This window comes from Acomys minous (genome assembly GCF_964271855.1).
Source record: "Acomys minous genome assembly, chromosome: 12".
Lineage (NCBI taxonomy): Eukaryota > Metazoa > Chordata > Mammalia > Rodentia > Muridae > Acomys > Acomys minous.
This window is the reverse complement of record NC_140493.1, coordinates 87760397-87786652: the sequence shown is the minus strand read 5'-3', so window position 1 is coordinate 87786652 and position 26256 is coordinate 87760397. Positions and strand designations below refer to the sequence as shown.

At 39.8% G+C, this 26256-nt stretch overlaps 1 protein-coding gene across 2 annotated transcripts in view; it reads right to left on the bottom strand.

The window, feature by feature from the left end:
• The window catches only part of SPOP (speckle type BTB/POZ protein), an 82553-nt gene that overhangs the window by 32318 nt on the left and 23979 nt on the right, over positions 1-26256 (bottom strand). Inside the window, exon 2 of one of the 2 annotated variants that reach the window (XM_084749945.1) lies at positions 6661-6709. The exons of the other annotated variant lie outside the window; for it this stretch is intronic. The gene's annotated coding sequence lies outside the window, so the exon portion shown is untranslated. The remainder of the gene's footprint in view (positions 1-6660; positions 6710-26256) is intronic. 2 annotated transcript variants of the gene reach the window in all.

Below are 26256 nucleotides of genomic sequence, written 5' to 3'. Positions count from 1 at the left end.
AATCTTACAAAACTACTGCTTTTTTGCTTTGTTTCATTGTGAAAAAAAAATCATATGTACCTATACAAGACCTTAGCAATACTAAATGGATCTAGAGATCAAAAAGAAGCAACTACTTCCAGTGTGGCCATGGTAGCCAACACAACCATGAAACCCACTGCAGTTCATGTGGCTAGAGCTTGTGGACAAGTATATAGGATCCACAATTCATACAATGATAAGGAAATTGTTGGTCCACTTCTAGGATTTGATGGCTTTGTCATTATGGTGCTGGCAGATGGCAGAGTTTGAAATTATAACAGGAGGACAAGATCTAAATTAGATCAGATTTTACTAGTGGAAATAATAGAATAACACTGGTTCCTGGAGTAGAAGGGCCTGCAGTATAATAGATTATGCTAGATCCTGGCTTTTAAAAAATTTAACTTTTTATACATTCTTTATGAATTTCACATCATGCACCCAAATCCCACTCATCTCCCTATCCCTTCATACCTGCCTTTTACCCTTGCAACCTTCCCCCCAAAAAGGAAAAAAAAATCTCATTGGAGAAGCTGTAACGTGTCACAGTGTGTCCCACAGTGTGTCATACATCTTGCAAATGTTCATTGCAATGAGTCACTGGTATGGTCTGAGGTCTCTGGCTTCTGCTCCACTATCAATACTGGATCCTCACTGCTCTGGGATATCATGTTGTTGGCCTGTGTCATGGAGATCCTGCAACTTTAGATCTGCAGGACCAGCCCCTTCACGTGCTCCAGCAGTTCATCAATGGGATAGATTTTGAGGTGGGCCTACTCAAAGCCCCGAATCTGGGCCTGGGTGGTAGCTGAGCTGGTCAGCCCACCAGCTCTCCTGCACCCTCATCATCAGGGTGAGCTCTCCAGCACTGCCTCTGCTGCTTCAGCTGGCAAGGGGCAGGTCTAGCTCTCCATGTTCCCGCCACTGGGACCAGCTTTACTGTGCTGCCCAGGCAAGGTGCAGAGCCAGCTAGTTCTCCTCGCTCATGATCTTGGGACCAGCTGAGTGCTGAAGCAGGTGAGGGGTGAGGCCAGCTTTGCACAGCCCTCAGACATCAACAGGGCCCCAGGTAGCAGCCCAGACTAGGGACATCCACCTGGCCTTTAGTGGTAGCAGATCCCTGCTACTGCAAGGCCACAGATCCAGACATGGCTGGGGATCTCACCATGGTCTTAGGTGGCATCTTTGGCCACTCACATCAGGCTGTTCTTTGCTAACCTAGAGTCTCCAGTTCTGCCTCTCTTCATTGTGCACACATCTTTCTGCTTCTCTTTCTCTTTCATCTCTTCACCACTTGCTTGCTCATCTTAGTGGCAGCTAGAGCTTCTGGGTGTCTGGGGTTGTCTCAAGAGTGCTATGCCCCACCTGTGCTGAGGCATAGGGCAGGGGTTGTCTCGGGCATTGTTTGCCCACCTGGGCTCGTGGCACCAGACAGGGGTTGTCTCAGGGGTGCTTGGGCCACATGGCACCAGGTTTGGGGTCATCTCAGACTTACACTGCCCACTCAGGTTAGAGTTAGGATGGCACTGGGTAGGGGTTGTTCAAGGGTGCTCTTGATTCTGGCTTTTTCTTTTTGGTCTTTTGAGACAGGGGAGTCTCATCCATCAAAGCTCTGGCTATCCTAGACTCTCCTTGTAGAACAGGTTGGCCTTGAACTCACAGAGATCTGCCTGCCTCTGCCTCCCTAATGCTGGAATTATAGATATGTACCACCACACATGGCTGATTCTGGCTTTTTAAAACAAGCATAAGGACCTGAGTTTAGATCCCCAACACCCTCATTGAAAAACTGAGTGTGACAGCACACATACATAATTCCAGTCTTGGGAGACAGAGACACGTAGATCCCTGGAGCCTACTGCCTAGCTAGTCTTGCTTGCCAATAGGCAAGCTCCAGGTTCAGTAAAAGATCCTGTCTCAAACAAACAAACAAGAGGAGAACAACAGAGAAAGAAACTGGAGACAACACACACACACACACACACACACACACACACACACACACACACACACACACACCCCTCTAATAATACATTTTTAATTGAAATGAGACAAGACACAAATTCTTCAGCAGTTTATATTGTTCTACTCCTGACGACCATGGCCTCTCTGCCTCATAATAATACCTGCAGTTTCTCTCTCTCTCTCTCTCTCTCTCTCTCTCTCTCTCTCTCTCTCTCTCTCTCTCGTTTGTTTGAGACAGGGTTTCTCTGTGTAGCCTTGGCTGTCCTAGACTCACTTGGTAGACCAGGCCTCTGCCTCCTAAGTGCTGGGATTAAAGGTGTGCACCACCACACCTGGTACCTGCAGTTCTTTTCAGCCAATATGCTTTGTTTAGTGTTTAATTCTGTTGGCATAAATCACTACTGAACACAGAGATGTTTTCCTTAGCCTACTGAGCTCTCTCTCCTCATGTTCCCCCACTATGGGGACAGAGGTTGAGATAGGGTCTCACTCTGTAGCCCTGGCTGACCTTCATCTCACTGTGATCTTCCACCATAGCTTCCCAAGTGCTGGGACTAGAAGCATGAGGCATGGTACCTGGCTGGCTCCATTACGTCTTAATAGCTGAATCCTTCCTGTCATTTAAGTATACTATAAAAAGCAGTATCCTAAGAGATCTCTTCCCTGACCACCCAATCTGGGGTAGTCCTCACTTCTAAGCCTGTCTCTTCCACTACATTACCCCATTTTTTTCCTTATTGTCACTTACTAAAATTATCTTGCTTACATTTTTATACTTATCTAGTCTTCCCCACTAGAATTTATGTTCCATGGGAGAATAGCATCTCCTATGTCTCCAATGGTAACATGACATGCACTCAATAAATATTTGTTCCATGAACCTGTTGTTGAATAGCTAGACTCTTTGGGATATACTTTCCCTTAATATGTTCTACTTAATAAGTTAAACTTCATGAACTACAGAGTAAATATAGATATACCAATTCTGGCAAGAAGCCTTTATATATATATATATGTACATATACACACATATATATACATTGTATGTGTATACCCCATTATATGTGTATATATATATATGTATATACATATACCCCATTTAAAAAAAAACAAACCAACATATATACATATATATAAAGGTATATATGTATGTACACATATATGCATATATATGCATATGTGGTATACAAGCATGTGTGTATGTGTGTCTACATATGCGTGGGTGCATGTGTGTGTGCAGGTGAACTTGCTCTTATGTGTGCATATATGGAGGCCAAAAATTGATGTTGGGCATCTTCCATCTCTCCCTTTTACTTACTAAGGTAGAGTCTCTCACTGAATCCAGAGGTTTACCAATTCTGACTAGTCTAATGAGCCAAATTGTCCCTTGATCCTGATTCTTTCTGCTGGGATTACAGGTGGCCACCAGAGGCAGAGGCAGGTGGATCTCTGTGAGTTTGAGGGCAGCCTGGACCACATAATGAGTTCCAGGACAGCCAGGGCTATACAGAGAGACCCTGTTATTTAAAAACAACAATAACAACAACGCAAAAGAAGCCACAAAGAAAGAAATTAGCATAACAGAAAGAAAGCATTACAGTAACTGCCAGGGTGCCAGTCTAAATCACAGTAAACAGGCTAAAGAGATGTCTCAGCAATTAAAAGCCATGCAGCTATTACAGACAACCCAAATTTGGTTCCTAGCATCCATTTCAGGTGCCTCATAACCCCTGTAATTCCAGCTCCAGAGGAGAATCCAAGCCTCTGGCTTCTACAGGCACCTGCACTTATGTCTACATACTTACGCGTAGACACACACACACCTACACATAGTTAAGACTACTTTTTAAGCTGGGCAGTGGTGGCACACACCTTTAATTCCAGTAATTGGGAGGCCAGTCTGGTCTACAGAGAGGACAGTCAGGGCTACACAAAGATACTGTCTTAAAAAACAAAAACAAAACACAAACAAACAAAAACAGCAACAACAAAAGGAATACTTTTTAAAAGGTGACCTCTAATACAATGTATGTGTGTCCAGCATGCAAGGAATTGGTGATCTGTCTGCATATATTTCTGTGTGAGAGTATTAGATCTCTGAAACTGGACTTAAAGGCAGGTGTGAACTGCCATACAGGTGCTGGGAATTGCACCCAGGTCCTCTGGAAGAACAGTCAGTGCACTCTTAAACCACTGAGCCATTTCTCCAGCCCCCACATGTAAATCATTTCATTAAAAAAAAAAAAAAAGAGAGAGAGTGTGTGTGAGAGAGAGAGTGAGTGAGTTGCCTATAACTCCATAATATCCTCTGGCTTTATAAGAAGCCATTTAAAATATTTATTGCTAATAAAAATTATCCAGATAGGGGGCCCAAGGAAAACACAGAAGAGTCAGAATCACTACTGGGATATAGTGTGGAGTGTGGTAAATTCAATAACTTTGAAAATAAAAGGTTCATGTGCTCCAAAGCATTTACCACACTACAAAAGCAACCGTTATGTTCCGCATTAACCACTACACCTGATCAGGGAACTCAGTTTTCCTCAGAAATACTTTTTTAAAGAAAAAGCCCTATAACTATGATAAGCAAGCATTCTACCATAGAGCTACCTTCCTCTTTGTGTGTGCATACATGCACATGTGTGTGGTGGAGTTGGGGGGGTTGTACATGTATGTGTGCCATGTTTGTCATCTTCTCCTTTAGAGTCTTAACTAAAATAGCTCCTGAATAAATGAAGCAAGGTGCCTTATCTAAAATTTAAACACAGAAAATAAATTCCTTCTTAAAAATAACCAAAATTCTAGGCTGGGCATGGAACTCAGTTTGGTGTAGTTCTTGCCTAGCATACAGGAAGCTCTAGATTTGATTCCAGCACAATATAAACTGGGCATAATAGCACATGTACAGGTTAGGTGTGGTGGTGCACACCTTTAATCTCAGTACTCAGGAAGCAGGAGCAGGCAGATCTCTATGAGTTTCAGGCCAGCTTGGTCTACAAAGCCAGTGCAACCAGGTCTCTGTTACACAGAGAAACCCTGTCGTGAAAACAAACAAGCAGACAATGCACATATCAGTAATCTCATCATTTGGAAAGTAGAAGCAGAAATAACCAGTAGTTAAAAGGTCATCCTCAGTCACATGATTTAAGGCCAGGAATAAGTGAGATTCTTTATTGGTGTGTGCATTGGAGATGGTGGGGGAATGGAACAGAAAGAAAGGAGAGGGGAGAAAGACAGGGAGAGCACTCAGAGGAGTTGGCTCGTTGGATAAAATGTCACCAGGGACCTAGACTGAAAACCCCAGCACTTTGCAGTGGTAGATAAGGAGAGTCTTGGCGCTCAATGGGCAGCCAGTCTAGCCGCACAATGAACTATGTTAAGGATCTACAGGACAAAGGAAAACCAGAAGTTCTCAGACGTCAGCATTTATTCCAAATTCTTATTTTGTCTTTTTTTTTTTTCCCTCAGAGCTGAGGACCGAACCCAGAGCCTTGCGCTTGCTAGGCAAGCGCTCTACCACTGAGCTAAATCCCCAACCCCTTATTCCAAATTCTTGAATCAAGGGGAAAGTAAAAGCACATAGGCAGACAGAACAGGGAAAAGTTGGACAGGATGTCTCCCTTAGGAGAATGTCCTTAGTTCCTGATGACCTTTGTCAGAGACATTAAAATGCAGTAACACCTATTTTGCCCAGTAAGACTATGTAAAAGAATAAATAGAGGTTTGAGGCAAAAATAAGAGCACAAAGAAAATACTTGAAGAGAGTAGCCAGTGTGGTAGCAAGATTTTAAGTCAACATTAAAGAGCTGAGTTCTAAGATACAATATAAATATATATACAATATAAAAAATTCTAACTCCTTTTACAGACCAAAAAAAGCCACCATATTGCTTATGGCTTTACAAACAGTAACCCTAACCCTCTGAGGAGCTCTTCTTACTCTACTGCCTCCCTTGATTAAAAATTTAAACTCAGCTGGGACTACTGGTATACACACCTATAATCCTAGCATTTGAGAGGGTTAAAGCAGAAGGAAGTGAGTTTGAGGCCACCTTGTGCTATATAGTATCACTATGTCTTAAAAAATAAAAACAAAAATAAATCCAAATATAATTGCTTCCCCTACCACTAGTATGTATAATCTTTTCAAACTTTTCCTAGTTGATAATAGTCACCAGAGAAGATATGACTAAAAGGCTCTGGTTAATTTCCAGCAGGTTTTATTTAGGATAAACCCTTTATTGAAGTCACTTACAAAAATGTTCTTTGGCTGGGTTAGAGAGATGGCTCAGTTGGTAAAATGCTTCCCTTGTAGAACAAGGAACAAAGTTCAATCTCCAGAATCCACATAAAGCTAGGCATGGTGGCACTCACTTGTAACCCTAGTCTATCCTAATTGGTAACAGCAGGCCCTTAAGAGGCCCTTGTCTCAAAGGAGATGAATATTGTTGCTGAGGATGACTCAGGCTGTCCTCTGGCCTCCACACGAACATGCACACACATTAAAAAGAAAATCAAAGTCGCACGTTTTCCTTATATGACTTCAGCTTTACCTTCCATATGCATTAAATTCAAACAGTAGAATACACTACTTAATCATAGTAAATATTTCTATCTCATTCTGCTTTACCCATTCATGATTAAATTGTATAAATAAAACTACATAAAACTCACCAAGTCAACTCAGTAGGAAAACTCTAATTTGTCTTGTCTAGCAGGAAATCTGTTGGAAATAGAAATGATGAGTCAGCTTAACTAGATTCTGAATCTCATACATGTCTTACTTTGGCTGTTCTTAAAAGGGAAAGGTTCACAAAAGTCAGGTGATATATTTGAAATGAAATGACTGATAAAATGACTTAGTAGACAAAACTACTATTCTAATATTTCTAACCTGAATGACTTGTTTCTTATTCAGCTCTCAAAAAGAGTTCATTTAAAATGAGAGTTAGAAAACCAGACGTAGGGGCTGGAGAGATGGCTCAGAGGTAAGAGCACTGACTGCTCTTCCAGAGATCCTGAGTTCAATTCCCAGTAACCACATGGTGACTCACAACCATCTATAGTGTGATCTGATGCCCTTTTCCAGCCTGCAGGTGTACATGCAGTCAGAGCACAGTATACATAATAATAAATAAATCTTTAGAAAAGAAAAAGAAAACCAGACTTCGTTCTAACACTTGCTTATAAGCAAAAATGAAATATCACTTGCCCCATGTTAATATTGTTGAGAAAATATTACTACAAAGTATAAAATGCTCCTTTATTAAAGGTGCTATGTGGCTAAATTACACCAAGGCACGACATATTTAAACAGTTATTTATCCTATGGTTTTAGGAAACAGCAGGAAGGAGCCCACCAAAGACCAGGTTATAAATACTGATTGGGGGGGGGCGGTTGGCTCTTTGTGTAGTCTTGGCTGTCCTGGATTTGTTTTGTAGGCCAGGCTGGCCTCAAACTCACAGAGATCCTCCTGCCTTTGCCTCCTGAGTGCTGGGATTAAAGGAGCGTGCCACCATGCTCGGCTAATACTGATCATAGAAAGTAGAGAAAGAGGTTTCTGTTGAAGATTGGTGAGATATCTCGGCTGCTGTCTGCAGCACAACTGCTCTAAAAATCTATCACATATCCTACAATAGGAATTAGGCTTCTAGGTACAGAACCTAGGAAAACATGGATAAAAGCAGGCCTTCTTTTTTCTTTCATGTAGGAAAATGAAGCACTATGTAAATAGCCTTCAAAGTCTCTCAAATGTGTGCATATGAATGTTAACACACTGATTAAGATTAATTTCCCTTAAGACTGTAACAGATCTTGGTAAAAACTAAATGTGGTTACTATTAGTAATAAAAAGAGCATCACTCTAAACAAGACACCCTAAACAGGATGCTAAAGCAGGACAGCCTTAATCAGATATTGTAAAACGAAAGTTAGAAAATTGTCACAAAGTTCTATCAAGAGAACAGCTGTCAAATCCATCCAACAAATATTTAGTGAGCACCACTATAGAAGCCATTTTTTGAAATGGAAGTGGTAAATGGGACATAGCCCCTGACACTCCAAAGACAGAAAGACAAATGCCTTTAAGTGCTAACTTCCAGGCAGAAGGCAACCAACTTTTACAAAGTTCTCTGAATGTGTGACTCTTTTTTCTTCTGGAGACAGAGAGTCTCACTATGTAGCTGGAACTCACTCTGTAGAGCAGGCTGGCCTCAAACTCAGAGATCTACCTGCCTCTGCTTCTTGAGTGCTGAGATTAAAGGCATGTTCCATCATGCCCGGTTTATATGTGTGATTCTTGAAGCAGAAATCTTTAGTCCTTTCCTCACTTGTTCTTAAGTTTCTGGGTTTGTTTTCAATTAAATTTCCAGAATTAACATTTTTAGGCCCTAAAAAAAAGAACCTGACGATACTAGTGAGGGCTAGAAGAGACAGAGACAGTCAGTGCTGACATCAAGACAAATGGGTGCCAGTGTTTGGCAAATAAGTTTACTATTTAGATTTTAAATCCTTTAAACTGGCCTGGCACCTGCTTTCTAAGCCTCGTGACTTAAGTTCAATTCCAAGGAATCAAAACGTCAAAGGAGAGAACTGACTTATTGCCAAGTTATCCTCTGACCACTACATGCCTGCCATAGCATAATCATGTACGTACGTACACACACACACACACACACACACACACACACACACACACACACACAATAAATAAATAAATAAATAAAATATAAAAGTTTCATTTTTAAAAGCTTTTTTTTTTTTAAGTCTGTCCTGGACTCACTTTGTAGAGCAGACCGGCCTCGAACTCACAGCGATCCACCTGCCTCTGCCTCTGCCTCTGCCTCCGCCTCCCGAGCACTGCGATTAAAGGCGTGCACCACCACACCCAGCCATTTTAAGAAGCTTTTAAGCCGGGCGTGGTGGTGCATGCCTTTAATCCCAGCACTCGGGAGGCAGAGGCAGGTGGATCACTGTGAGTTCGAGGCCAGCCTGGTCTACAAAGCGAGTCCAGGATAGCCAAGGCTACACAGAGAAACCCTGTCTCAAAAAAAAAAAAAAAAAAAAAAGGAAGCTTTTAGCTGAGATGAAAGGTATCATTTGTGTGTATAAAAGATCGTTTATTATTAATATTGAAGATCCAGCAATTCTACTCTCAAATATGTGGCCTAGAGAAACTCTTGTTTGTGTCTATCATCACATGCAGCAACTTTCCTAAGTGCCAGAATTAGAAACAACATGGGATAAATAAATTACGATATATTTATTTATTTAACAGTATGCTGTTAGGCAATGGGATTCAACTATAGTTCTATGTAACATGAATAAAAATCACAGAAACATCTTTGGGTTCCAAAAAAGAACACAAAAAGCCACATACTGTATAATTATTCCATCTGTACAAAGTTGAAAAACACACAAAAGCAAACCATGAATTAGGAATGAAACCTGAATGGAAAATCTTGATGTGGGTTAAGTAAACAATTATCACTATGTCGGATGTGGTTATCTCTAAGCAGTGGTATGAGTTAAGATCTAGCCGGACATAAAAAGTGCCCATCTGATTAAGGCAATGATGTATTTCTAGTCATTTAATTGATGATTATGTAATTATTTGCTTTTTAAAAAATACTTAATCCTTGAACTATATAAACATATGTGCTGGTTAGTTTTTGTCAATTTACACAAACTAGGATCAACTGGGAAGAGCGAACTTCAACTGAAAACTGTCTCTACAAGGTCAGCCTGTGGGCATGTTTGGTGTATTTTTTTAATTAATGATTAATACGGGAGGGCTCAACACACTGTGGGCTGTACTCCCCTGGGGGAGGTGGTCTTGGGTTATATAAGAAAGCCCGCTGAGAAAGCCAGTACACAATGTTTCTGTGTCTCGGTTTCACATCTTGCCTCCAGGTTCTTGCGTTGAGCTCCCACCTTGGCTTTCCTAGACAATAAACTATAACCTGTAAGCCAAATAAACCCTTTCCCCTGGGAGGCACTTTTAGTAAGAGCAGTTTATCACAGCAACCGAAAGCTAACTAGGATACCATGCTTTGTGAATTTTTCTGTGTCATAATGCATAATAAAAATGTTTCAAACATATATTGTTAAAGTAACTTTACAGTATATGGATATCCAGCTACCCACAACTGTTTAACAGTGAACAAAAGGTCTTCCACAGAACACACCTTTGTTTTTTATTTTTTCAAAGATAATTCAGGATTGAGAACTTGGTAAAAAAGCAGAGTCACCCAAGAATAAATATTTACAGACTCATAGGCTACCATATTACTTAAAATGTAATTTTATTTCAGGAGTTTCCTCTATCAACATAAATGTTGAAATCTAATACCTGTGACTACTCTCCAAGAGCTATTAATACTCCAACTATATAAAAAACAAACCTGAATAAAGCAAAATCCGGGCATAAATGAGGTTTTTTTTTTTGGGTTTTTTTTTTTTGGTGGTGGTTGTTGTTGTTTGTCTGCTGTATTCTGATTTTTTTTCCCCCCTTTGTGGAATGTCCCTGTGGTTAAGGGAACTTCCTGTCACCCCTATCTCACTGAGTAAAAGCTACAGTCTGTACAAAGACCCATAGGGGCCTGCACAAGCTTTACTCTATCACCTCTCTGGTCTCATCTTCAACTGCATCCCTAAGCTCGCTATGTTCCAGCAGTGCCACTGTTTTTTGTTGTAGGTCCTCACAGCACAGGCCCATGCCTGCCTCAGCACTTTGTACTTGCAGTGTGCTGTCTGCTTAACATTTTCCAGTCCTCAAGAGATTATCAGGGCATACTCCCCACCACTGCTGACTCCTTAATTGTCACCATCTCTATGAAAGCCTTCCCTGACACCCTTAAAATGCAATCCTCTCTCCCAGCCAGTCTTATTCCTACCTCATTATTTGTTCTATACTAGATAAAGTCATACAGCAAACTATATTTTTTACAACCTGTTTCCTCTGACTGAAAATAAGCTGTACAAAAGTAGATTTATGTGTTCTGTTGCTGCACCTAGACAGTGTCTGGCACATGGAAGGCCAGAAACAAAGCAATGTAATAAATGACTGAATTCAACTTTCCTTCCCTTTAAGGCTTCACAGTAATTCTACATACACTGCTGTGGTGGCACATGCCTGTCATCCCAGCCCGTGGAAAGGTAAGGCTTGAGGACAGGTTTGAGGTAGGTGAGGGTTACAGACTAAGATTCCATCTAGCTTGGAATACATAAGGATACCCCATCTCAAAACAAACAAAATTACCTCTCTATAAATCGGCAATTTTTTGTTTTGGTTTGGTTTTTTGAAACAGGGTTTCTCTGTGAAGTCCTGACTGCCCTGGAACTCACTGTGAGACCAGGCTGGCCTCAAACTCAGAGATCTGCCTGCCTCTGCCTCTGAGTGCTCAGATTAAAGGAGTGCGCCACCATGCCTGGCCTTAAAGATTTATTTATTTAATATAAGCAGACACTTTATCTGCATGTATGTCTGTACAATGGAAGAAGACATTGGATCCCATGGGACTACAATTACAGATGATTGTGAGCTGCTATGTGGGTGCTGGGAATTGTACCCAGGTCCTCTGAAGAGCACCCAGTGCTCTTAACCACTGAGCCATCTCTCTAGCCTCTTAAAATTAGCAATTTTCAATTAACAAGTTTTAGGCTTATACATTTTATATTAATGGGACATAGATATCCAGAAAATTGATGACAGTATAATTATATTTTCCCCCTATCAAAGCAAAATACCTGTTTTAAATGATAACATCCTTGCGGACAAAAAGTGTTAAGAACTCCTGTGTTAGGGGAACTATCTGCCAATACACAGCAGAGCGTTCCTGTTGTACTTTTGTTAGTTTTAAGTTCATAAAAAAATTAGCATGTTTTATTTTATTAAAAGATATGTAAACAAAACATAGTTTTAAGAAAAATGTCCAGGCCTTGAATGGTGGTGCATTGCCTTTGATCCCAGCACTTGGAAGGCAGAGGCAGATGGGCAGATTTCTGTGAATTCATGGCCAGCCTGGTCTACATACAGTTTCAGGCCAGCCGGGGATACATAGTGATACTTTGTCACAAAAAGTCAAAATAGAAAAGAAAGAAAAAGCTCCTTTTTATGAGACAGGGTTTCTTTGTGTAGTCCTGACTGTCCTAAAACTAGTACTGTAGACCAGGCTGGCCTCAAATTCCCTTTTTGTTTAAATGTATTTTTATTGTATATGCATTAAACATTTTGCTTACATATATGTATGTGTGCTGTATGAGTTATACATGTGCTGTGCCCACCAAAGGCCAGGCAAGAGCACTGAATCCCCTAGGCTGGAGATAACAGATGACTATGAGCCACTAGTTAGATGCTGGGAACTGAACCCAGGAAATCTACAAAGGCAGTTTCTCCAGCACCAAGAAAAAGTTCCTCTCTTTTGCATCTATTTGTGTGAACATGGACATGACAGTGGACACGTGGAGAGCGGATTCTTGCAGGAGCAGATTCTATCCATCAAGCCTGTGGATCCTAGGGAACAAACTCAGGTTTGTCAGTCTTGGCAGCACACACCTTTACCATCCACTAAGCCATCTTATTGGTCCTTAAAAAGAAAACTCTTGCTGGGCATGGTGGCGCACGCCTTTAATCCCAGCACTCTGGAGGCAGAGGCAGGTGGATCGCTGTGAGTTCGAGGCCAGCCTTATCTATAAAGCAACTCTGGGACAGACAAGGCTAACACAGAGAGACTCTATCTCAAAAAGCAAAAACAAAAACAAAATTCTTTTATATTATATTTTGATTGCTACAGAATAAAAGATGTAGTTATATATCCACCCCAAGAAGGTGACTATAGTTTTAAAAATACATAATTTGATTAAAAAGAGATTCATAAAAATTTCTAGAACAAAATTTTTTTCCTAGAACAGAAGAAAACTCCACAGTGTTCATGTTCTAAAGAAAATTTTAAGATAAAAACATGCCTTTGGGCTGGTGAGACAGCTCAGTGGTCAAAAGCAGTAGTGCTCTTGTAGAGGATGCAGGTTTGTTTTCCAGCACCCACACTGGACAGCTCACAGCTGCCTGTAACTCCAGCCTCGGGGGAATCTGATGAAGCAGGACTCCAAAGGCACTGCTCAGATAGATGCACATACCCACCAACATACATACACGGAAGCAACCTAAACAACAAACAACCATATCTTTGCAACCTAAACTGTAAAATGTGGAGTTGATGTTACAAAGAATAGGTTACCAATTCCATTCTAACTGCCTAGTAGATGACATGGACATATACTTCAGCATATAGACAGCATTTGTTACTTTGTTTATTCAATTCAAGTCATTCAGTCATTTTTATTTATTTATTATTATTATTTTTTTAATGCAGGATCTGGCTTATAGCCCAGGCTTATCTAAAACTCTCTACTCTCCCGCCTTCCAAGCACTGGTATTACAGGCTGGCAGCAAGCCTCACTGCATTTGCACTTTTTATTAAATACTTCATCCACATAAAAGGGAGACTAAGCCTAGATCTAAGGTATTTTCCAACCCTGGTACTTATGACCTGAAACACACCCTAAGATAAGAACAAATCAGAAAGAACAATGACATCCGGGTTTACTTATTGCTGTGGTTTCCAATTCAAGGTCATACTTGTTATTTTTTTAAAAAGTACTCAGTATATAAATTATTTCCAAAATCTTAAAAGATATATTCATGAGACAGGTTTCTGCCCAAACTAGTCATTAAAGGAAGCCCTGCTTGAGACTTGCAACAGGCAGTGTGTGTTATTAGAGAAGAATAACAGTTTTCATTGTAACAGTTCTAGGTTTAAGTGTTGGAAACTCTGAATAGGATCCAGGTTTAAAGGGGAATACATGCAAGGTAAAAATTAAAAATATACTCAATCTCTCTATGACAAATAAAACACAACAAATTAAAGACTACAGAGAAAAATTTGAAGGCAAAACTCATTGGTCACTGAAATACAGGATCCCTTGGACAAACTTTATATGTAATACTTCTAAATTAGCATCAATGTAAAAAAATATATATATATGGTTTGATTTGATTTTTTTGAGACAGGTCTCTCTGTGTAATAGTCCTGGCTGTCCTGGACTCACTCTGTAGACCAGGCTGGCCTTGAACTCACAGTGATCCGCCTGCCTCTACCTCCTGAGTGTTGGGATTAAAGGCATGTGTGCCATGATGCCCGGCTGTAAAATTATATTTTTTAAATGCTACCCTTATCATTAAATCTGAGGAAGGCAGAAGGATGAGGAAAATCTTCCATAATTCAGAATATTAGTCCTTTGTTACTTGGGTGAGGCTCTGCAATTTTCTTTCCTTATAGATTCTTTTTAATAATTTGACAACGTGATAACACTGTGTTTTTATGTTATAATTCTGTGATAGCTCAGTAGTTTAGCAGCTACAACTAGGACACACTGAATTTCTGAGGTAACATAAGAACTGCATAGACCAGGTCAGAGGTGATTAAACAGTACCACACTTGGTGAATTAAAGCAGTTTAAAAGCAGTAAAAGAGCTGAGCATGGTGGTACAACCTGTGATCCTCGCTGTTGGGAAGTAGAAACAGGCACAGTCCAGGCAGGTTCACCACAAGTTCAAGACCAGACTAGTCTACATAAAAGAGGCAAATCTCAATAGTATGAAAGTTTATGGAAAACAGATTACATATAAGACAATAAAATGTAAAATATTAAAATGTAAAGCTGTCATCAAATTCTCCAAAGGGTCCACCAGGAAAGAAATTTTCAGTACCTTTCACACCAGTAAAAAAAGAAGTACTGTAAATTATAAAAGCTTTTCCTCTCTCTCCTTCAGAGAGAGAGAGAGAGAGACAGACAGATAGACAGACAGACAGAGACAGAGAGACACAGAGAGAGAGACAGAGAAAAGAAAGAAGAGAGAGAGGGTAGGAGGCAAGGAAGGAGGGGGAGAGAAAAAGACAGGGACAGGGAGAGGAAGAGAGAGAAAATACCTATGCTTTTGATGTTTTGTCTGGAAATGGCAAATTAAATAACCATCAACAGAACTGTGATACTATGAAATAGAAATACTATCATTAGAACAAGGAGCTTAGGGTCAGGCATGGTCGAATACATCTTTAAACAAGGCAGAGGCAGAACCTAGTTCACACAGTGAGTTTCAGATCAGCCAGGGCCACATAATGAGACCCTGTCTTAAAAACAAAACTAACAGCTGGCCACAGTGGCTCACGCCTTTAATCCCACCACTCTGGAGGCAAAGGCAGGTGGATCTCTGTGAGTTCTAGGCCAGCCTGGTCTACAAGGGGAGTCCAGGACAGCCAGAGCTATTACACAGAGAAACTCTGCCTCAAGAAACCAAATCAAATTAAACCAAGCAACATGAATAGCTGACCGTGTATGTATGTATGTATGTATGTATGTATGTATGTATGTATGTATGTATAAGAAATAAGAATAAACGAAAAAGTGCTTGCTGAAGAATCTTTAGCCAAGAGTGGTAGTACACACCTTAGCACTTGGGAACCAGAGGCAAAAGTATCTCTGTGAGTTTGAGGCCAGCCTGCTCTACATATATATGGTAAAACTACATAGAAAGAACCTATCTAGGAGGAAAAAACATCAAATACATATACAGTACATATGTATACATATATAAGCACTTATATGTACATGTAAAATTTACTATATGAAGGCCAAACAATAAAGCAATACATTTTCATATATATACCTACACTACACTGAAAGAAATAGACATTACATTTTCTGTGGAACAAGGATGGGGAACAAAGGATGACTTCGTTAACTGATACTATTTCTCACAATCTTTATTTGGCTTTGTAAAAAACTTCATCAAAATTCAAGGGAAGTGGAGAATTAGAGGTAAAAACAGAGTAATCTTTTGAGCAGACAATAATGTAGTCTGAATGAAGCCCCACCACATCCTCAAAGCCAATGACTCTAACCAGATCTCATTAGTGAAGCCCTCGTAAGTAAATTATCTTTCCTGTGGTTGATGGGAATAATATAGCATTGGGTGACTTACACAAAGAGTAGACAGAGACTGGCACCACACACTTTAGTATGGAAGCATGTTTTAAACAAAAGTAATGCTCATAGTAACCCAGCATGCCTTCAGAACAGCTTTGGTCTCTGTAGGAAATGTTTTCCACAGGGCCCCTCCTTCCTCTCCATCGTGCCACTCTGAAGAAAGACTTGCCCTTCTCTGAAGACCACTGTTTCTTCTCTGATTTTAGTGTGTATGGGAAAACACTTGAGACCTTTCTTTCTTTCTTTCTTTCTTTCTTTTTCTGAGAGAAAGATATGACTTTTTAAAAATACTTTAAGTCTTTTATTCCTAATATTTCTCCTTCCTTTACTTTTTCTGTTAGTTTTGTCTCTGATATATTTGTGCTTTTCACTTCCTGAGCAAAATTATAATTCCAAATAAGCCAAATAAAATTCCACTTCATAGTTCATATCTAAAGTAAAGGGAGGAAAGGGGAAAATGTAAAAAAGAAAACTAACCCTTCATTTTAGTAATAAGACTAGAAGTAAAGTTCTGATTATCAAGTAAGGAAGTGAAATCAAACTTACTCATACATCTTAACATTCAATTAATTCAGAGCCACTTCTTGTACAAATCACTTTGTTTATGAATGATAAAGCCACGTGAATGGGTCTGTACAACTGACCACTATAGTAGAATCTATAGCTTCATAATTCGGAGTTGTGATACAACCTGTGTATCCCTACCTCATCCTCCTTGTCTCCTCCAAGGCCTTGCCTCCCAAGGACCTGTTTAGTTCGGTGTTTGGGCTATATAAGGACTCCTTCAAAAGCAGAGCTGCACTCAGTACTAAGTGGCTTCAGCCTGTTTTCAAAGCACTCTGACATTCATGATCTTATTTGGGATTTTTACCAACTTAGTGAAGCATGCAGAACAAGCATTTTTACAAACAAGGAAATAAGCTTCACAGCTGTCCTGGTCACATGGTTATTAAGAAGCTTAAGTTAGACTACAAGCCTTTTAACTACTAATCTAATAGTATAATCCTCTGACTTCCTGATTCTTACATAAGGTTATATATAAGAATATGTCTTTCATTCAATATGTAAGAACTGGGGGAATATCTCACAGATAGCATATTTATATACTCTAGCTTGAAATTCGATTTGATTTTTATTTCATTTTTTCTTTTTTGGATAGGATCTTATGAGCATACGCAGGCCTCAAAGTCAGTACGTAACTAAGGATGGTTCTGAAATCCTGATTCTCTTGCCTTCACCTCCTTTTTGCTGGAATGTACCATTGTAACTGGCTCATTTTCATCTTTAAGTGGCAACTCTATACAAATGGTCTTAGGTACTAGTGAATTCTAAGCAACATTGTTAACGGAGACATCAAAGCATCATTGTTAACAGAGACATCAGCACACCACTGACCAGATTCACACCTTCCTGTAAGAACAGATACTATGTATCTAAGTCTTCTAGAATAACTTTCCACACATTAACACCTCTATCATCAGTTCTTTAAAATGTTTACTAGTCCAGCCCGTCAGAATAATATTCTACTGTTTCCAGGAAATTGGTACCATTCCTTCTAAAGACTTCTGCTCCTTTTCCACAGTTACAGAATTAAAAAGCAAAATTTCTACAGTTCTTTATATTTATTTGTGGTATCCAGTATAACTACAGTATTAACTACCACAATCTTCATTCAACACAGTTGCTCAGGCCAAACCTCTGTATTTGCATATCCCACCCATTATCAAGTCCCACCAATCACTAGGCTTCTTTACTCCTATTATGCACTGTATCTAAGCCATGGTGTTCTCGCCCCTGAACAGCGTTACCTGGTTCCTAACTGATCTCTCAGATTCCTCTGTAGCTCAGCCTATTCTCTACAAAATAGCCATGTTAGACTTTTTAAAATGCCAACCAGATCATGCCATTTTTCCTCTTAACACTTACAAAAAATTTAGCCTCTATATCGGACCCTATAGGATCCTTATATTCAGGAACCAACTTATGTTAAACTCATGGCCTGCCCTCTTCCTATCTTCTGACTCCAAAACAAAGCACTGGCCTTCTATAAACAAGCCAAACTTGTTTCCATCTCAGACCTTTGATTCTCTTCCTTCCTTACTGAGAAGTCCCTTAAAGACCATTTTCATGGACATTTACATTGCTAGCTCCTTTATGTTGCTGTGTTGTTTTGTTTTTGAGACAAGGCCTCACTATGTCACCATGGATGGCCTGGAACTCACTATGTAGGCCGGTTTGGCCTATTTAGACCTGGCTGGCCTCCTAAGAGATTCCCCTTGCCTCTGCTTCTGCCTCCCAGAGCTGAGACTGCAGGTGTGCATCAACACACTGGCTCATTGCTACCTTCTTGTTACTAACTCAAGTCACCTCTTAAGGGGTAGGAAGAAAGGAGCTGGCAAGGGAGTGTCCTTTTTATAAAGACTTTCTGACCTCAATCAAAAGTAACATCCCTGTCTCTACTCCTTGGATACTTGTTTCATGTGCATTAACCCACTATGCTGTGTACAGTCTACAGCTCATCATCACCTTGGTGCAGCTATGACCTTCTAGTCAGGTGTGGTGCACATGACTATAACTCTAGTTCTCCTGAGAGTTCAAGGACAGCTTGAGCTACATAGCCAGACCCCATATCAACACAAACAAAAAGTAACAACAAAGGCATTCTGTTCCTAGAGAGCTGAGAACCAGGGCAAGGCACTGAGGCTCTCCTGAGAAAATGCTCGCTTTTACTTTTCTTTTCTTTTTGACACCCAACAGGATTTTCTCTTTACTTTGGTCATACACTTTTTGAACAAAGCCACAGATTTATGATCCAGAGTAGATACACTTTGAGACAGGAATTCACTATGCTACTAGGTGGTGTCAATCTCCCAGGGACAAGTGACCCTCCTACTTCAGCTTCCAGAATAGCTGAAGACAGGTGCATACTACTACATCCAACTCTAGGTCATACTTAATCTCAGAAAATTCTCTTATATACAATTATTTAGGTCTAATTTTCAAAGATCTTTTAATTATTATGCCTCTAGTTTTTGTCTTTCTCTTTTAACCCACTAAGTCCAATTAGTGCTATCTATATGCACAGACACAAAGAGCCTATCAGCTACTATGCTTGTAAAGAAGACCAACTCTCCACCCCCCACCCCCAGCAGCCACCAACTGCCAATCACTAGCTCCTCAGCTAGTGTGTGTGTGTGTGTGTGTGTGTGTGTGTGTGTGTGTGTGTGTGTGTGTGTGTGTGTGTGTGTGTAGGCACACACATAAGTGTGCATGTGGAAGTCAAAGGACAACTTTCAGGAGTTGGTTCTCTCCTTCCACTTTGGGTTCTATGGATGGGACACTCAGGTTACTAGGCTCCAGAGGAAGTGATTTTACACACTAGCCATCTGGCTAGCCTCTGCTCTCTCCCCATAGATCCCCTCCACTTCAAGAGATATCACTAGTTTGGGGTTCAAGGCATTGCTCCATGGTAGAGCTCTTGCCCAGCATTCCAAAGGCCCTGGACTCATCCCCCACCACAGGAAGAATGAAAGAAGGGATGAAGGCAGGGAGAAGGGAAAAGGAGATTAGTTTTTCTGACCACTGAGTCTTTTTTTGTTTGTTTGTTTGTTTGTTTTTCGAGACAGGGTTTTTCTATGTATCCTTGGCTGTCCTGGACTCCCTTTGTAGACCAGGCTGGCTTTGAACTCACAGCGATCCGCCTGCCTCTGCCTCCCGAGTGCTGGGATTAAAGGCATGCGCCACCACCACCCGGCTCTGAATCTTTATTTTATGTATATGTATTTTGTCTGCAAGTATGTCTGTCCACCATGTGCATGCCTGTGCCCAAGGATAACAGAGAAGGCATCAAATCTCCTGGGTTTGGAGTTACAAATGGTGATGAGCCACCATGTAGATACTGGAAATAAAAGCCTAGTCCTCTGCAGTAACAACTGGTGATCTTAACTGCTGAGCCATCTCTCCAGTCCTCTAACTATTAAACTCTTACTCTATATATCTATGTAGTGGGTGCCACCCAGCCAGGACTACACAATGATACCCTATCACAAAAAAGAAAAAACTACTCATGAAGAGACAAAACAACAACACTAGAATCTGTTTTCCAGGATGGAAAATTGCTTATAAATAAAGTAGTGGGAGAGATAGCAAGATGATTATTTTGGGAGATTATGCCCCTAGATTCATATTCATACTCTCTCTCCTCCCTCTCCCTCTCTCTCTCCTTCCCCCCCTCCTTCCCCCTCTCCTCTCCTGCCCCACTGAGTCCAATTAGTACTGTCCATATGCACATATGGTCATCTACTAAGGCAAGAGAACCAACATGTGACCACATTTGTAAAGAAAATAGACTCTCTCTCCTTGCAACAACCACTTTAACAAATATCTTATAAAGTGAAAATTGAGAGAATTTGCTAATACTAATTTTTCAGAAAAGACTAACTTGATCTGAAGAAAGGAAAGGAAGTTCTTTGCAATCAATCAAATTACTCTCTTAAGGGAAAAGAACTGTACCCAGAGCATCCTCTACTGTGCGTGGCACATAAAATGCACTCCATTGTTCAATTAATAAAATCACTCTGAAGATATATCTAGCAACATAACTTTATATGAGAGATCAGGAAGCTGGACTCCAAAGCAATGTGGTGGCTTGCCAAATATGACACTGACACTGAAGCCAATTGCAGGACTGAGACCAAACACAGTTATATTGGGAAAGGGGAGTACTAGGCTGAAGAATTTCAGAGTGAGCAAGTGAAAGATGACACACTGAGGATATACCATCTGATTGTAGCTAAAACACTAGATTCCATAATGATGGGTAAATTAAAGCAACACCACAAAGACTCTGGTGAGCTATTAGTTACTTAGTTGTACATATAGTACACAAAAGGACTTAAGCAAATTCGCTTCCTTATGAGAAAAGATGCTATCAACAAACCAGAAAATAAATGCAACTCTGACATTGCCCAGTCTGGCTTTCCAGTCATACTAAGTGTGACTGCTCAACTTTAGTCACCTGTCAAGTTGCCCAAACTACTGCTCAGTCACACCCACAACAAGCTGGATTCCTCCCTAAGGATATGGGATTATAAAGATAAATTCTTAAATCTATTTGCTCTTGACCCCAGTAGCCTTTTACAATGCAACTAATCGCTACTGATTAAAACAACACCTGCAGCAGTACGTGGTGATGCACGCCTTTAATCCTAGCACTCAGGAGGCAGAGGCAGGTGGATCTCTGTGAGGTCAGCCTGGTCTACAAAGGGAGTCCAGGATAGCTATGGCTATACAGAGAAACCCTGTCTCAAAACCCAAAAACAAACAAACAAACAAACAAAACCTAACACCTACATAGTTTGACTCTGATGTTCAAGATGTAAAAGGGCTTTTCCCCTTAAAATTCTCTTTCAAAGCAGAACCATCCTATCAGTTAAATTAAATTATTTGAATTATTCTCAAATATCTAGAGGCCTCTCATTTGAGACAGGCCTGTGATTCACTTATGTTTTAGGAAAGTTTTCCCCACTCCTACTATCAGAAAGGTTTTGAGACAGTTTTTTTTTTATCTTAAAGTTAAATAATTGTAACATCAGTAAATGTGTTTCCACTGCTTGGGCCCTAGAGTCAATCAACCATAAAAATACTTATTAAAGGCTAGAGAGATGGCTCAAAGGTTAAGAGCACTGGCTGTTCTTGCAGAGAACCAGGTTCAATTCCAGTCCCCATACAGTGTAACCATCCATAACTCCAGTCCTAGGAAACCCAATGTCCTCTTTTTGCCTCCTTGGGCACCAGGAACATGCATGGTGCATAGACATACAGGCAGACAAAACACTCACATACATATGCTTAAAAAATAATTTATTAAATATAATCTGAATGTCTAATCCTATACTGAGCTATCAACCTCACTATAACTCATTTCCCTGCTTAGCATGAATAGAAAATGTTTTTGGCCTTGAAGAAGTGGAAAGAGAATCAAGTTATAGTTAAAAGATTAAGTATTTTCAAGAACTAAGAGTCTTTCCATTATATACATTTTTTCCCCTCTTAAACGCTTCCTAAAGTGTTTGCTTTTAAACAGCAAAGCACTTAAAAGTCAGAGAATATTTGCCCTGGAATATGAGATTTAATTTTTTAAATGCTGCAAAATTAATCTAAAAATTTAGAATAGCTAACTACTCAATAACTAGTTAGCTAATTCAATAAAAAAGGAAGCACTAGACTTTAGACAAATTCCATTTCAAATAACACAAGGATCTCATTAGCACATCCATCTTTAAGGACCCGATTCAGTCTCTCAACAACATGGAGAGAATTAATACCCTTTCATCACGGCTGGAAGAGGTAGTTCCTTTAAATTTTGTCTTATAGGAGGCTGAAGAGATGGCTTCGAGGTTAAGAGCATTGGCTGTTCTTCCAAAAGGTCCTTAGTTCAACTCTCAGCAACCACATGGTGGTTCACAACCATCTATAATGAGATCTGGTGCCCTCTTCTGGCCTGTGGGTGTGCATGCAGGCAGAGCACTGTATACATAATAATAAATAAATCTTTTTTAAAAATTGTCTTATAAGTCAACATTTTATTGGGTCTTCCAAAAAACAGGAAATGGTCATTAGTAAAATAAACTTAGAAGAAAGCAGGAGTTGCTTCTAAGTTCCTGCTGTTCCGGAACCTGAACGCTAGGGCATCTTACACATACATTCCTAAATCAGAATTTTTAAAACTAAGGGCAACTGTGTAAGAACGCTACAAGATAGTCACAAAGGCTACCTTATCTATTCATTCTTGGATATGGAATGAAATAAAAACAGTAAAATCTAGAGTAATCAGACATGAAAGTTCATCTGATTTCCAGTGATTACTTTCTGTGCCCATTTGGAAATACTGTAAAAATTGCTACTTGGCTTCCTTTATGAGTGAGTTTAAAATCAGTTCATATGATTCAAAGCTGTAAGAAGCATGGTGGCACAAGTCTACAATCTGTTACCCCTGCACTTGAGAAGCAGAGGCAGAACTGACTTTGAGGCCAATTGAGCAAGATAGCAAGATTCTGAAAAAAGAAAGAAAAGAACAGAGGGAAGGAAAGAAGAAAGGAAGGCAGAGAGAGGGGAGAAAGAGAGAAGGTAGGAAGCAACAAAAGGAGGAGGGAGAGAGAAAAAGAGAGAGAAAGAAAGAAAGAAAAGAAGTGGGAGGGAGGGAGGAAAGAAAGAGAAAGAAAGGGAGAGGGAGAGAAAAAAGGCAGAAATTTACAGGAAGCTATACCCAAAAGTTAAAGGTTTGTAGAACCTCTCTAGAGGCCTACCAAGCCTGATGACCTGAGTTGAATCCCCATATGGACAAGCCAGTTTCAGCACATTGTCCTTGGACTCTGTGATGTGAGCATGTACAAACATGCACGGACACACCAATAATAATAAGTGGCAAAATAGTATAAGTAAAAAAACATAAAAACCAAAAGAAAGCCCATGTGCCAACAAAAAATTATATATAACCATATATATTATACAATAAAGTATATTAATACATGATACATAATTATATATAATAAATACATTTTATATAATATAGTGTTAAATATATAATACATACATATATAATTTCTTTTTTTTTTTTCCAAGACAGGGTTTCTCTGTGTAGCCTTGGCTGTCCTGGACTCGAACTCACAGTGATGCACCTGCCTCTGCCTCCCAAGTGATGGGATTAAAGGTATGTGCCACCATACTCAGTTTATAATTTCTGGTAGGTACATATTCCCTAATTCTTGTCTGTGGGACCCTGCTGGAAGGTTGAAGTCTAGCGTTTCTGGATAACCTCTGATCTCAGTACAAGAACAATGGACTCTGTTTCTCAGTGGGATCCCCTCCACCTGATATGGGGAGCCCTAGATCCCCTAAGGATCTTCATATAGCCCTCAGGGAAGATTACAGGCTCTACCCTTTCCGGATAAGAAACCTGTTCTGCAAACACCTGGGGACCCTGGAGATATCCACCCTATACTAATAAGATATCTTGGTGCCTTTGCTTTTGCTTTCAACCAATGACCTTTTAACTGTACCTGGAGATTCTCCTCCACCCAGAGAATAATTAAGTACTGCTTTTCCTTCTTATGATAGGGCTATTTTGTTACATGTATCTCTGGCACCTCTGGCCCCAATGAATCAGACATATTCACGCTCAAACCCTCCTCACTGCCCAAGGTTTGTAAATCCCTGATTCAGGAATAGAGACGGCTGGCTTGCTCTCTCACTCCACTCCTCCACCATGACCATCTGAGACTCACTTATTCTGGGGCAGGATGTTTGGATTTTGGGGGAGTGGGGTGGGGTTGTGTTCTATGTTTTTTAAATGTCCAAAATGGTGGCACACATTTGTAATTCATGCACTGAGAAGCAGAGAAAGACATATCCCTTGGACTTGCAAACCAGCCACCCTAGTGTAATTAATGAGACTTAAGAACTAGTTAAGAATACACAATGTCTCAAAAAACAAGATGGGACAGGTCCTGAGGAACAAATACCAAGGCTGACCTCTGGCGAGCATGCGCGCAGGTGCGCACACACACACACACACAGATACACACAAAAGAAAGTCAAAGCCAGGCATTTAGAATGAAGAAGCGAGTGAATCTGTAAGTACAAGACTAGCCTTACCTATATAACAAGGTCCAAGCCAAACAGATACATAGTGAGAACTGCTTTAAAAAATAAAAGAAGGGGCTGGAGAGATGGCTCAGAGGTTAAGAGCACCGACTGCTCTTCCAAAGGTCCTGAGTTCAATTCCCAGCAACCACATGGTGGCTCACAGCCATCTATAATGTGATCTTATATCTTCTTCTGGCCTGCAAGTGTACATGCAGGCAGAGCACTGTATACATAATAATAAATAAATCATTCAAAAAATAAAATAAATAAAAGAAGTCAAATAATGATTACTTGGAAAACTACTAACAGAAAGTATGGGCGGTCCCCAAATTCTAAAATGATTAATCCTTGACCTGTAGGTTTATGACTAGGAAGCTGTTTAAAATTGACTGCAAGTTGAAGAAAAACTGAAGTTTTGTGGGTGTGTTGCCAAGTTCTACCTAACAGCTCAACATCCTATTTATCAGACAAAATCTACACATTAGCAAGAATTTTCGAATAAAAAATTTAAACCAAAGAAAAACAAATATTCTAATCATACAATGAACTGAGATAAAATATTCAATACTATCTTATTTGTTTCTAAGACACAAAAACATATTTCTTGGACTGAAGAACAACAGTACTAAGTAGCAGTGGCTCAAAGAAAGGAAAAAAAGCTACCTGATATTAATCCAAACACCAAATCCAAAGACATCCAAGACATCACTGAGCGTATTCACAGTGTAAAGAACAAAGTAAAGCAAGTTAGGTCATGATTGGCTGTACACAGCCTGGTAACTAAACTGTATAATCATTGGCTGCTATCCACTAGTACCAAAAAATTTTATCCAAACAGATTACATAATGAAAATAACTTATAAAAATAAGTGACTTTAAAACTGATGACCAATGTTTTGATACTTTCATAGTATTCATAATTGACTCAATTGCTTTTATACAAGTTAAACTAAATTTTCACAAACTATATTAACTTGGTTAATTCAACCAAGTTTTTTTGTATTTTGTTTGTTTTGTACTTTGTATTATGGTTAGAAACAAAGATGATATTGTGTATTCTTTATTCTGAAATGAAATTATGACCTTGATTTATACATCAACCATAGTTAAACGAGTTCAAAAGCTCATTCAAAAAGAAATTCGAAAACAAAATTTGAGCCAGGTGTGATGGCTTACACCTGTAATCCTAGCACTTGGGATGTAGAAGTGGGAATAATAAATGAAAGGTCATCCTCTACATTGTAAGATGGAGGCCAGCCTGAAATATGAGACCCTCTCTCCAAACAAACAAAAACTACATGCGATCACCCTCAACTGATTTGGAAAAGGAAGGCTGGCGTTCATTCAGTACCTACTTTACAGTTTGTGGCTCTTCTTTTTTTTTTAAAAAGACTTATTTATTTATGTATATGAGTACACAAGCATTCGAGAAGAGGGCATCAGAGCACATTATAGATGGTTGTAAGCTGCCATGTGATTGCTGTGAATTGAACTCAGGTCCTCTGGAAGAGCAGCCAGTGCTCTTAACCACTGAGCCATCTCTACAGGTCCTCTTTAGGACTTTTCTTACTTGCTTT